Source organism: Peromyscus californicus, unplaced genomic scaffold (genome assembly GCF_007827085.1).
Source record: "Peromyscus californicus insignis strain IS unplaced genomic scaffold, ASM782708v3 Scaffold_21__1_contigs__length_65335640, whole genome shotgun sequence".
Taxonomy (NCBI): Eukaryota; Metazoa; Chordata; class Mammalia; order Rodentia; family Cricetidae; genus Peromyscus; species Peromyscus californicus.
Window position 1 is genome coordinate 46,282,603 of NW_026294514.1, and position 14,571 is coordinate 46,297,173.

Genomic DNA, 14,571 nt, shown 5'->3' on the forward strand with positions numbered 1-14,571 from the left:
TTTAGATAGAAATATGCATTGCTGTAGGAAGTTATGTTTTGTGTATTAACATGGGACTTTGCTCAGATGCATGTGTATGGTGAAGAATTTGACAGTCTTTTCCTCTTGGGAAGAAATGTTTTCCCTTTTCTACTTATCTCACTGTGACTGGGGTTTGAAACTTAGCAGACAGTAGACAGATGATCGGGGGAAAATGACAGACTGTTATGTCTGCAGATTGATAGTTATTGAGTTCCTAATCCTACCAGACACAATGACTTATATACAAACTTCACAGCATCAACAAAATGGCAGATTTTAGGGCTTTACCAGAAAGTCTGGAAATGTTGGGGATCAAACCCACAGGGTATCTCACATGACAAACTCTCAGCCCCTGGGATTTCTGATACTAATGAGTATCTGAATATTTGGTGGTAATGGTGGGCCTTCTTAATAAAAAAACCTTCCTGGGAGCAGAGTGAGATGGTGGTGGCACCAGCATTCTCCCCACAGACATATAATTTATCCAACTGTTTATGTCCTGCTGCAGGAAAGGAAGCCAGATGAGAGATGATGGTGCTTAGATTTAGTAGAGTAGTAAGAAAAGATACATCTAGGAAGGCAGCAGGAAAGATGTCCCCACATATTCCTCTCATAACTCCAAGCAGCCTGGAGAGAGAATAGAATCCAAGGCTTGGACTTGAATCTCAGTACCAGGCCTATCACAGCAAAAATCCAGTGCCGGGCACATAACTCCTGTCCCCAGGTTAGCATGTAGGAAATGAACAGATAGAATGATAGTTAGCCAGGAGATGGGTCTTTTTCCTGGTGCTGGGCAGCTGGGCACTGGGGATAGGCCATCTTCATTCTCAGGATTGTGTGTCCTGTAGGAAGCTGGTAACACAGTTCTCCCAATGCTGCTGCTTAGAGACACGGCCACTCTATTTGTCCTGGTCCAGCTAGAAACTGCACTCTAGTGTAACCAAATGTAACGGGATCTCCTCTTGGTGAATGCAAAGTCAATGAACACAAGCTGAAGACCAAAGAGTAAGGAAAGACCTAACACATGAAACAAATAAGGAACGTACCGGGGTTATTTGCAGTCTATGCTCTCCCTGTACAGAGAAGGTACGGATAGGGATTTCTCTTATGTTCATGTAGGATGGTACGTGTGGGGATGAAAGCATTTCTGAGCATGTTTAGATTCAGGTCATACATCAAATATTTAGAAAGGAAAGATAGAGGACACAGGACTGTTTCTAGATACGTTCAGTTCAAGGGCATAGAGCATTTTCTCAAAAAGGAGATAGTAGATGTGAATATTTCTGAGCATGCTCAGTTCAGTATTACAATAACCCACTCCATCACCTAAAAGAATGAGTCAGAGAGGCTGTCAAGTTCCTAGAAGTTTCTCTGAAGAGTTATAGTTGAAACAGAAAGAGAGCAACTTTGAAGGTATAGTAGGAGATTTTAGAGGACTACCAGCTGTGGCATGGACCTTGGCACATTCCTGACACAGAGGAGATCCTTGTGGTGCAACCTAGCTTAGTGCCAGCTCTTGTGACTTAGGGGTAGTTTTTTAACAACTGGATGAACGCAGTGTTGAGAGAGATTCTATTCGCTGGAGGTAGAATAGGGTAGTATGCACAAAACTTTGCCTTGGAATACAGTGTTGGGTTAGTGAAATCTTTTTTTTCTTTAGATTTATTTATTATGTATACAGTGTTCTGCCTGCATTTATGCCTGCAATGCAGGCCAGAAGAGGGCACTTGAATGCATTATAGATGGCTGTGAGCTACCATGTGATTGCAGGGAATCGAACTCATGACCTCTGGAAGAGCAGCTAGTGCTCTTAACCTCTGAGCCAATTCTCCAGCCCCAGGTTAGTGAAATCTAACACTGGAAGAACCCAATGACTCCCAAACCCAGTCCAGTGGGGCCAGAAATGGCAGTCCACTGTAGATATCAATATCTCCAAAGGCTAGCAGATTAACCCCTATATGATTATTCTTCATCTATATTTCTTGGTTTTGCTTGTTTTTGGTTTTGTTTTGTTTTGTTTTTGAGCCAGGGTCTTATGTAGCCCAGGCTGGTCTTAAACTTGCAATGTACCTGAGGCAGGCCTCATAGTTTTGACCTTCTCAAGTCCATCTTTTATTATTATTATTATTATTATTATTATTATTATTATTATTATTATTATTATTTAAATGTTACATTTATTTATTTATTTTTGTGCATGAGTACATGCATGCTTGTGTGTGTGTGTGTGTGTGTGTGTGTGTGTGTGTGTGTGTGCACGCATGCACGTGCGCATGCCATGGTGAGTGTGGCAGCCAGAAGACAACTTGCAGGAGCCAGTTCTTTGCTTCTACCATGTGGATCCTGGAGATAGGACTTGGTTTGTCAGGCACGGCTTTAAGGCTGATGCTCCCGGAACCTTTATTTACTGCCTCACCTAGGGCCACTCAGGAAGGGAACGAAAGTGCACATGCGACCTTGATTGACAGAGATTGCAGCCAATGAGGACGCTAAAGCCTGTAAGCTACAGCCAGTAAGACAGCCGAGGAAGTGACATCAAGAGAACTGTGGCACCTGGTTGGATAAACTCCGAGAGGACCAAAGTGAACTGCTTCTTCCCTTGTGCGAGGGACAGGAAGCGAAGATGTCGGAATGGAAAGTTTAAACAAATACTACCCACCTGACTTCAACCCGTCAAGGATCCCAAGTCCCGAAATGCGAGCTACCCAAGGACATCTTACACATGAGGTGTAAGAAAGACATGTGGAGAATACTTCTACATGGGGAAGAAGTTCAGTGCATGTAAGAAAACGGTCTAGAACGAGCCCTGCCTGGACCTGCCTGTCTTCCGCTTCTGCATGCACTACTTGGCCGAGATCACCTTCAAGACAGACCCGGAGAACACGAACTACACCATGGAGCATGGGGCCACGTGCAACTTCCAGGCCGGGAAGCTCCTGGAGGAGGAGGAGAGGCCCGTGCAAAAGGAGCAGGAGGATGAGGAGCTGAACTGAAAGGGAAAAATCAGTAGCCCTCTTGAGAGACGCTCGCCACCGCAGGCTTCTGGAGGATTCTGACTCAGAAGATGAAGCCCCGCTTCCCGACCACGGGCAGCAGCAAGACCCAACCCCACAGCCATCCTGGGCAAGTGCCAAAGGCCAAGAAGAGGGTGGAGGCAGTGGGCAGCAGAGCACAGCTGGCTGGCTTAGTTGTGACAAAGAAGGTGAAGGCAGGTGGAAGTCAACGTCAGCTAGAGCAGGCCCAGATGCCCGCCACAGGTGCCCCCGAGAGCAGGAACAACCTTGCACCCCAGACCTTGGGGGCCTTCTCCCTGAGCCAGCTGGGTGCATATTGGGACAGTGACAGCTGAGCCCCCATGGTGGCATCCCAGACCCAAGAAGCCAGAGGAGGAGATGGGAGCTAGGAGAGCAGGGGAGAGAGCAGGCGAGCACAGGGCAGCTATACACAGAAAAAAACAAATTTAAGCCACTTCCCCCCCACCAATCTAGAAGGAAATTTTCATTCTGAAGAGGTTAACCGTTGATCCCCTCAATTGAGGATGAAAACCATCATGCAAATTAAAGCCAATTAAGCAAGCTTTGTTTCCTATGCATAGGACTGACTCTCCAAATTGGGATTTGAGAGTACAGAGTGGGTTAACTTTTCAGGCCTCCTCTCATAGGGAGAAAGTGTAAACTGGGAATTTTTTGACCTGCGGATTTTTCAAGCAAACGTTACAGAAGCAGATAGCAGATTAGGTTATCTGACAGATCGTCTTGGCAGAACTTCACAAGATTCCTTAGCAAAACACCTTATCTTATCAGGGTAGAGCATGTGTGAATCAATCTTCAGTCTTGTAGCTAATAGAAACAACTTGTTCTGACCTTATAACAAAATGGCTTTTTACCCTAAAACGGAATCAGCCTGGTCCATCATAACCACACCCAAGAAGATACAAGGAATAAATAATCCCAGACTAATCAAAAGTGGGGGGGGGAGCCCATACCATAACAGTAAAATAACAGGAATCAATAAACACTGCTTGTAAGGATTATGTCCTTAATTACGTCACTAGCCTGCGATGGCGTCCCAGCCTAAAAAGTGGGCGTGCTCTCTGTGTCCTCCCTCTCTTTCCACACTCTCTCCTTCCATATTCTCCCCCCTCAGTGTGGTCTCTTTCCTCCCCTCCCTTTCTCTCTCAATAAAGCTCTAGAAAGGTAACCATGGCTCGTGATTCTTCCGTCACCAATACATCCAGCACTCTCCTCCATTGGCATGGCCGCCACCACAGGCAGCCAGCCACGAGCGCCACCGCTTAACCAACACTGCTCACTGAGAACTCTTAGTATTAATGGTCTCAATTCCCCCAATAAAAGACACAGAAACAGACTGCATCAAAAACCAGAATCCATTCTCCTGCTGCATCCCAGGAATGCACCTCACCATTAAAGATAGATATAACCTCAGGATAAAAGGATATGAAAAGGTATTCCAAGCAAATGGCCCCAAGAAGAGAGCCCATGTAACTACTTTATTATCTAACAAAATAGACTTCAAACCAAAACTAGTCAGAAGAGATAGGGAAGGTGACTATATACTCATTAAAGAAAAAAAAATCCAAGAGGATATTACACCTCTAAACATCTCTGCACTAAATACAAGGGCACTCAAGTTCATAAAAGAAACATTACTGTAACACAAATCTTAAAGGGTCTTATTAATAAAAAAAACTCAGGAGCCAGATATTGGGGTGAACGCTGAAAGATCAGAGAAACATAACAAGTCACAGCCAACCTTACCTCGCCCATTCCTCAGCTGATCTTGTTTCCTCAAACTGAAGAGTTCTGAGTCCTCACCCGAATGGATCTCAGCTGAACTGCTGCTCAAAAGCCTAAAGGCTTAAAAAGACTCTAGTTCCTGGTCCTTATATACCTTTCTGCTTCCTGCCATCACTTCCTGGGATTAAAAGTGTGTGTCACCATGCCTGGCTGTTTCCAGTGTGACTTTGAACTCACAGAGATCCAGATGGATCACTGCCTCTGGAATGCTAGGATTAGAGGTGTTTGTGCCACTGTTTTCTGGCCTCTATGTCTATCTAGTGGCTGTTCTGTTCTCTGACCTCAGATAAGTTTATTAGGGTGCACAATATATTGGAGGACTCAATATCACCACACATTACTACAGTTAAAAACATAGTTTGATAATCACAGAGTGATAGTGGGTGATTTTAATACCCCACTCTCACCAATAGACAGGTCATTCAGAGAAAAATGCTGAGTTAAATAACATCATAAATCAAATGGACCTGGCACATATCTACAGATCAGTTTACCCAAACACAAAAGAATATACTTTCTTCCTAGCAACTCATGGGATTTTCTCCAAAATTGACTACATACTTGGATACAAAACAAGTCCCAACAGATATAAGAAAACTGAAATAAATAATAAGTAAATAAACAACACACTTTATCCTATCTGACCACCACAGATTAAACTGGATATCAACAACAACAAAAAGCAACAACAACAGCAGTATATAAACTCATGGAAACTGAAAACTCACTACTGAAAGAAAAATGGGCCAATACAGAAATCAAGAAGGAAATTAAAAACATTTTATAATTAAATTAAAATGAAAACACAACATATCCAAACACTGGGACACAAGGCAAGCAGTTGTAAGAGGCAAGTTCACAGCACTAAATGCCTACATCAAAAAGTTGAAGATATCATATTAGTAACTTAGCAACACACCTGAAAGCTATAGAATAACCACCACCACCACAACAACAAAATAACACCTCAAAGGAGTAGATAGCAAGAATTTATTGTTGTTTCTGCTTTTTTGGTGGGCCTGCTGCCCTGTTCCCAAATAAACCACACATGGAGGCTTATTCTTATCTTATTTGTGAATAACTTGGCTTAGTTTCTAGCCAGTTTTTCTTAACTTCAGATTATCCCATCTACCTTTTGCCGCTGGGCTTTTCCCATTCTCTTACTTCTGTAAATCTTAGTCTGACTCCATGGCTTGTTGTGTAGCTGGGTGGCTGGGTGGCTGACCCCTGGTGTCCTCCTCCTTCTCTGGCTCCTAGATCTTTGATCCCCTCTCCCAGATTTCTCCTTCTATATATTTTCTCTGCCTGCCATCCCCGCCTATCCTTTCTCCTGCCTTGCTATTGGCCATTCAGTTCTTTATTAGACCATCACGTGTTTTACTCAGGCACAGTAACACAGCCTCACAGAGTTAAACAAATGCAACATGAACAAAAGTAACACACCTTAAAATATTCTACTACAAGAAATTACCAAACTCAGGGCTGAAATCAATGAAATAGAAACAACCGCAACAAAACAATTCGAAGAATCAATGAAAGAAGGTTTTTTTCTTTGAGAAAAATCAATAAGAATGACAAAACTTTACTCAAATTAACTAAAGACAAAGAGAGAAGATCCAAATTAATAAAATTAGAGACGAAGAGGGTGACATTACAGCAGACACCAAGGAAATCCCTAGAATATTAAGGCCACACTTTAAATGTTCGTGCTCCACCAAACTGGAAAACCTAAAAGAAATGAAGGCATGTTTTGATGACATACGACCTACCAACATTAAAACAAGATGCAATAATATACACAGAGCCATAGCTGCTAGTAACACAGGAACAATAATGAAGTTTCCCAACTGAAAAAAAGCCCAGGGACAGATGGATTTCGCTAAACTTTCAAAGAAAAACTACTGCTAATACTTCTCAAATCATTCCACAAAACAGAAACTGAAAGAACGGGTCCTAATTCTCTCTGAGGACACTATTCCACTGATACCTAAGCCACATAAAGACTCAACCAAAAAAGAAAATTATAAACCAGTGTCTCTATGAGCATAGATACAAAGCTTCTCAATGAAATACTTGCAAATAGAATCCAGGAAAATATCAAGAAGATTGTCCACCGTGATCAAGTGGGCTTCATCCCAGAGATGCAGGGATGGTTCAACAATTGTAAATTGATAAAGGTAGTCTACCTTATAAATAGACTGAAAGACAAAAAAAAAAACAAAAACAAAACCAAAACACATGATCATCTCATTGGATCAGAAAAGGCAAGACATGCTAGGACAATGGTGGCAGAGTTTGAGGGAGTAATCAACCAATAACTGATTTGACTTAAGGCCTACTCAATAAGATGAAACCTGTACCCAACACTGCTTGGGTGATCAAGAACGTGATATTAGATTGCCCAGGGACCTAGGATAAAACCAAATAATTAATATTGGTCTAAAAAGATTTTTAAAATGTAATAATAAAATGGCTCCTAATGACATTCTGCTATACTCACAGACCAGTGCCTTGCTCAGCCATCATCACAGAAGCTTCCTCCTGCAGCAGATGGGAGCAAATATAGAGACCCATAGCCAGACGTTTAAGTAGAAAGAGAGAGACCTTGGAATACTCAGTCTTAAATGGGATGTCTGCATCAAATCCCTCTCCTCATAACTCAGAGAGTCCCACAGAACAGGAGGCAGAAGGAGTGTTAGAGCTATCGGGAATGGAGGACACCAAAAAAAACCAAGGCCCTCCACATCAACATGAGCAATATGAAGTTCATATGAACTCCCAGACTGAAGCTGCATGCACAGGTCCTGCATGGGTCTATGCCAGGTCCTCTGCCTAAATATGGCTTCTAGTTGAGTGTTTGTATGGGATTCTTGAGTGTGTGAACAAGTGAGTCTCTGATTCTTGTGCCTTCTCTTGGGCTCTTTTCCTTTTGTTGGTTTGTCTTGTTCAACTTTGATGTGATAGCTTTTCTATTGTCTTATTGTATTTTATTTTGTTGCATTAAAAAAATGCATAGGCCTCCTGTTGGGGAGTAGTTGACTAACATATAACAGACTCCAAACTTTTGTGGAGTCTTTTTTGCCTGTGCTTTTTTTCAAATGATTTATCTTTATTTTGTGTACATTGGTGTTTTACCTGCATGTATGTCTGTATGATGGTGTCCAATCCCCTGCAACTGGAGTTATTGTTGTGAGCTGCCATATAGGTACTGGGAATTGAACCAGGGTCCCTGGGAAGAGCAGTCAATGCTCTTAACTGCTGCGCTATCTCTCCAGTCCCCCTTTTTGGTACTTTTATTTGGTTATAGTTTGGTGTTTCTCTTTTTTGGTAGTGTTTTATTTTGTTTTCTTGGTTTCCTTTTAAGTGGTTTTGTTGTTGTACTGGGTTTCTGTTTATTTGAGAAAGAACTTACGATTGGGTGGGTAGGGAGGGGGAGAGGATCTGTTAAGGACTTGGAGAAAGGAAAGAACATGATAAAAATACAGTTAAATTTATAAATGTTTTCAATAATAAAAAAATACAATAAAAAAAAGTAAGACTGAGCTAGATGACTGAGCTAGCATCCCTCTGTGAGTCTTACCCACAGACGGTGCATTTTCACAAAGTCGTAATCACACAGGTACAAGCTTGAGGTCCATCACTGATCCACATGCATATTTACTTTCATATTTGCAATTAAAGCAACATTTCTGTTTTTTTAAAAAAATGGCCCAAATAAGGAAAGTTGTAGAGACTTATGGAAAGGTTGATATACTGGGTACTTAAAAGTGTAGACGCTTAGGGAAAACAAAGGATGGTTCATTAGTCTTCTGAAGTTGTAACACTTAAATAACTTTTCAATTCTATCCATCCAATCAACTCAGAACTTATAGCATTCTGTTAGTCCAGAATAATGGCCCTAATGAGAGCAGAGTGCTACCAAATTTTAGCAAAGCAAATGCTCTTACTCTTTCTTCTTAAATAATCTATGACCAGGTTTAGAAGGCTGGTTCTGCATGCTAAAATGAAATATTTTGCATGTATCTTATTTTTTTCTGACTAATTAGCATTTAGGCGTCTATATTATCTCATTTTCTTAAAAATTACTTTGACTTCAACAAGAAGATATCTGTGGAGACTAGAGAGATGACTCAGCAATTAAGAGCATCTGGCTGTTCTTCCAGAGGTCCTGAGTTCAATTCCCAGCAACCACATGGTGGCTCACAACCATCTGTAATGAGATCTGGTGCCCTCTTCTGGCCTGCAGGCATACATGCAGACAAAACACTGTATACATAATTAATAAATCTTAAAAAAAAGAAGATATTTGCCTAGATACCATGCAATGATTGAGTAAATGTGTAACTAAAGCCTTTCACATAGTGTGTTTTGAGACTGTCACTTAAATTTTTTTCTACTAAATTTTTATTCATACATTCTATTTTGATCATGTTTCTCCCTCCCCAAACTTCTTCCAGATCCTTCCAATCTCCCTCTGCTCTTTTTAATCAGATATGGCTGGTCACTTGTGTGGAGAACACCCAGAACACAAAGCTTAGAGACCTAGGCTTTAAGAAGATGACAGAAAGCAGACCAGGAGACTTTGTTAATTTTAAAGCCCTTACAAAGGAGAACAATTCACCAAAACATACAGATATGGCAATAATTTATTTGTTTGTTTGTTTGTTTATTATTTTGAGACACACTCTCAATATTTTAGCCATGGCTGACCTGGAACTTTAGAGATCTTGTCATCTCTGCCTCTGCCTCGAGTACAGGGATCTAAGGTGTGATCCACCAACCATTAGAATCATGGGGTAGAGGTTCACCATTAATTTCTTAGCCTCAACCTGGCAAATGAGGAAGTTTTTAGGATTGCAGTCCAAGATTCCTTACAAGCCTTCTACCCTTCCACCCCTCCACCCCCTGCCCCAATTATGAAGCTCATTTTGTGATGTCAACATTTAGTGCTAATGTTTGAACAGCAAATCAGAGAAGCTCTGTGTGGCTCATTAGCACTGGTACTCACAAATTTTTCTATAAAAGACTAGTTTTTTGTTTGTTTGGTTGGTTGGTTTTGTGAGACAGAGTTTCCCTGTGTTGCACCAGCTGTCCTGGAACTCACTCTGTAGCCCAGGCTGGCCTTGAACTCACGGAGATCCACCTGCCTCTGCCTCCCGAGTGCTGGGCTTAAAGTGTGCACCACCACCACCTGGCTAAAAGACTAGTATTTTAAGCTGGTCAATACCAAGGTAAGAAATAGCTGTGCCCTGCCAAGTCTTGCACCAAACAGGAGGGAATGTATCTTTTCTTTACCCTTCTAAGGCCCATGGCTTAGGTTTCAATAACAGAGAACACATTAATAATAATTAAAAAAAACTCATTAAAATACGTATATGTATGTTTTAATTGACAACAGAGGCTTTGTAAGGAAAACAAAGTGCTGTTCCCCATCTAAAACAACCAAAGCAACCTTTAAACTCTGACCACTGTCACACGAGAGGTTCCGTAAGGAGGGGCTGGTGATGAAGAAGTATAATGATCTGATGGTAACAAATCAGGGAAGCTTAGCCAGGCCTCTTTGTCCTGATTCTCGAAGTTTCTGTCTTTGGAGAGCAGGCTATTTCTTCTTTTTAGTTAGAGAGCCTCATACCTCACTCGGGCCTTGAGATATGCTCTGGGTGAGAAGGGCCTGAGGGAAGGTCAGAGTGACCATCTATCTTCTATCTTTTTCTCAGATTCTTTTCGTTTAAAATATTCAATATACTAAGGTATTACATTTGAGGGTGGCATGTTCTGAATCTCATCAAGAAACAAAGACAAAAAAACCCAACTAACAATATTATGCTCATCTTTGTTGGATTTGCTGACACTTGTTCATATTCTTTTCTTTCTTTTTGACCTAAAGGTATAATCATGGTGCCCTATGTCCCAGGGGTGGCATCTGATGTAAGGGATTTGTTTTGTTTTGTTTGGGGGTGGGCTGGCAGTCAGCAACTCCTACTGATCCTCCTGTCTCTGTCCTTAAAGCACTGGTGTTATAGGTGTGAATGAGACCATAGATAGCTTGTTTATGCATATACTGGGAGTTTCACCTTTTTTAAAGCTACACAAAACATTTAATACCTTATTATAAAACAAGTCTTGTGTAAGCAATTAGGGCAAATCTAATGAAGCTAGCCTTTTTGTGTGATCAAGAATAGTTTGATACTTGTTTTTGTGATTGGATTTCATGTAGCCCAGTGTGGTTTCAAACTTAAAAAAAAAAAACAACTTATTTGTGTGTGTGTGTGTGTGTGTGTGTGTGTGTGTGTGTGTGTGTGTGTGATGTGAGTCAGTGTAGGTTCGAATGTTCTATGGTGTGTGTGAACATAAAGGTCAGAGGACAACTTTCAGAGCCAGTTCTGCCCTCCCACTATGAATTCTGGGGATTGGTTTGCTCAGGAAATGTTTTTACTCACTGAGTCTTAGCCTTGAATTTGCTGTGTGGCCAAGGATGACCTTGAACTTCTGATCTTCCTGCTTTCACTTCCAAGTGTTGGGATTACAGGTGCCCACCACCACATCTGGTTTTATGCTATGTAGGGGACCAAACCCGTGGCCTAGAGCATGCTAGGCAAGTACTCCACCAACTGAAACACATCATACTCCAAGTTTGAACATTCCATTACTGGGGACCAAGATGGAAGGAGCGTTGTGAAGTGTAGGGCCCTGGGCCCCGTTTTGGGTAGCTGTTGCCTTGCTTGCCCACCTTGACCAGATGTCCTCCCTATGCTGATTCCCTGCCGGTTTCCTTCTTGAACACTCACCAGAGGTTCTTTGTTTGTGTATCCTGCATTTGGTGTAAACAGCTCAGATGCAAGAATGTAGAACATCAGTAGCGAACTTGTGACCTCCAGGGATCCTCCATTGTGCTGTAAGCCTGTATTTAAGGTTTCCTCCCTCCTTCAATAAAGGGCACTCTGCATTCTGCTGAGGCGAATGACCCGCTGTTTCTTGTCTCTATGTTTTTAATCCACAACCCCTTGCTCATACATGGTGAACGGGTGGTGGTAGTGCGGGTGCTACCGCAACAGTGAAGTATTTGAAATGACAAGAAACGGAAGGAACACTGCGTCTTCTGAATGCTAGGCCTTGCGGAGTCTCCCCTTCCTCATTATGGGTGCCTCTCGCTGCGTTAGAGCTGCGTTAGCACTCTATTAGTTGTGTTAAGCTGCTGGTAATGTAAATTGTTTGTGCTGATGACGATGAAATTGAGTATTTCCCTTTGGAGTCTGACTAGTTTTGCATGTTCAATTCATTTCGGCACTGACCTCTATTGTGTTTTGCTTTTGAATATCCTTGAGCTGGCTTTCTACTCCGTTCTAATTCCTGTTCCTGAAATCATTAAAATGTTCTTTACATATCTTTATTTTTGTACTATATTCATGTTATTTTTGTTTTCAAAAAAGGTTGTGTGTGGTATATATGTATGGTATGTGTAGCGTGTGTGTGTGTGTGTGTGTGTGTGTGTGTGTGTGTGTATGTGAATGTGTGTGTATGTGTATGTGTGTGTGTGTGTGTGTGTGTGTGTGTGTGTGTGTGTGTGTGTGTGTATGTGTATTACAAAATTCCAGGTCCATTACTGGAAAGTGAGGCTAGTTCCTACGGATTATTCTCTCCACATTCAGTGGACATCAACTATCTAGAAGGCATTGGAAACATAGTCATGAATAAGAAGATGCTTTTTATGACCCAGAGACCCTTTCTTTCCTATTGAGTGGTCTAGTGACTCATTTTCTCACTACAAACATTATATGTAACAGATCCACCGTTAGGATTGTAACTTGGCATATTTGAACTGAATAGTTTTTCCAGCCTGACCTTTAGGCCTTTCAGACACATTTAACAATGCTGCTCTGGGAAAATGCTTTTTGCATTCTGAAGAACTTTCTGTTGACTAAACAGAAACCATAGTAACTTTGCCTCAGCTTTTCAAATAACTTCTGGCTATGACAAGGTTAGAACTAACCTGCAAATGAATTTTTAATTACTATGTTACTGTACTGAGAACTGTGAACATTACCCATAGAATGCACTTATTTTTCCAGTGATATCATCACTGTTGAGAATGTTTTTATTAATTCAGATTGCCTTCAAAGGTAAAAGAACATTTAATAATACTTGAATGCAGATTTTCATCCATTTAAGGAGGATGTAAATTTAGAAAGAATTTGTCTTGTTGTACAGATATGAGACTATGGGTAAAATATGATGATTTAGATGCTTCTTTTTCAATTTTGTCAAGTCTTTTACCAAAGGAGGAAAATTTGTCTCAAGGTCTTTAGCACTGTGATGAAATACAAAGTGTTATGCATAGAAAGCTGAATAATATTGCTATTCCTGATCCTCTGCCTCATGCCAGATGGTGCTGCTATTGGTGATATGAAGTGTATTAGCATCAATATATAACATATATGCCTCAAATTGTTTAAAGATAGGTCTGTATGTGTGTGCAGATTTTTGAAATTTACAATCCTGCATTATATATTTACCTGAATTTTCATTTTATATATAGTTGTTTAGTAGAGGTCGTCTTTGATGCAGAAAGAGTCCCCATCAGTAGGGGTGAAGCCTCTAGTTAGGGACCAGCTTCACTTCTCTGTGTTCAGTAAGAGATGTGTTCTCTTCAGAACAGGGCGTTACTGTCATCTTGTGGAGAGCAACCGGTAACAGCCTGCGATGTTTGAAGGTTTCTAGCTAGGTCTGACAGAACCCACAAGTGTTGAACATTTCCTAAGTGTTTCTCAGACATCTGGGGTTCATCTTTGGGGAACCGTGTTTAGTTCTGCACTATGCTTTTTAATTGTGTTATTTGTGTGCTTGATGTCCAGTTTTTGTGTTGTTTTCTTTCATTTATTAGTTATTTATATATTTTAGAAATTAACTCTCTATTGAATGTGTAATTGCTGAAGATCTTTTCCCATTCTGTAGCTTGTTAGTCTGTAGGCTGCTGCTTGGCCAAAATGATGGGGCCCTGCCGTACTGAAGCTTTTCAGTTTCATGAGGTCTCATTTATTAATTGTTGATCTTAGTGCCTGTGCTATTAGTGTTCCCTTCAAAAAGGCTTTTCCTGGGCCATTAGGTTCAAGGCTGTTACCCACTTTCCCTTCTACCAGATTCAGTGTATCTGTTCTGAGGTTGAGGTCCATCGTCCATTTGGAGTTGAGTTTGGTGTAAGGTGATAAATATAGATCTATTTGCCTTCGTCTACACGCAGCTATCCAATTTGACCAGTACCATTCTTTGAGGATGCTTCCCCACCCCCGAGTGTGTATTTTTGGATCTTTGTCAAAAATCAGGTGTTTGTAGGTGTGTGGACTTATGTCTGAGTATGCAATTTAATTCCATTGGTCGAGGAGTCTGTTGTTATGCTAATGCCATGCTGTTTTTATTATTACAGTTCTGTAGTACAACTTGAGATTGGGGGTGGTGATACCTCTAGCGGTTCTTTTTTATTCAGGAGTGTTTTCGTTATCTTGGTCTTCTTGTGTTTCCACATGAAGCTGAAAATTGTCCTTTCAAAATGTTTTCCTTTTGTTGTTGTTTTGTGTGTGTGTGTGTGTGTGTGTGTGCGCGCGTGTGTGCGTGTGCGTGTGTGCGTGTGTGTGTGTGTGTGTGTGTGTGTGTGTGTGTGTGTGTGTGTGTGGTGGTGTACTCTTCCCTGGAGATGACTTCTCCTTCTCTCAGCATCCCTTAACTGCCTAAATGGTTC

The 14,571-nt window shown here is 41.3% G+C and overlaps 1 long non-coding RNA gene and 1 pseudogene across 8 annotated transcripts in view; one reads left to right on the forward strand and one right to left on the reverse strand.

The window, feature by feature from the left end:
- The window catches only part of LOC128117833 (uncharacterized), a 91,170-nt gene that overhangs the window by 58,861 nt on the left and 17,738 nt on the right, over positions 1-14,571 (reverse strand). The window lies entirely within an intron of this gene.
- Positions 2,279-6,352, forward strand: LOC128117832 (splicing factor YJU2-like; annotated as a pseudogene).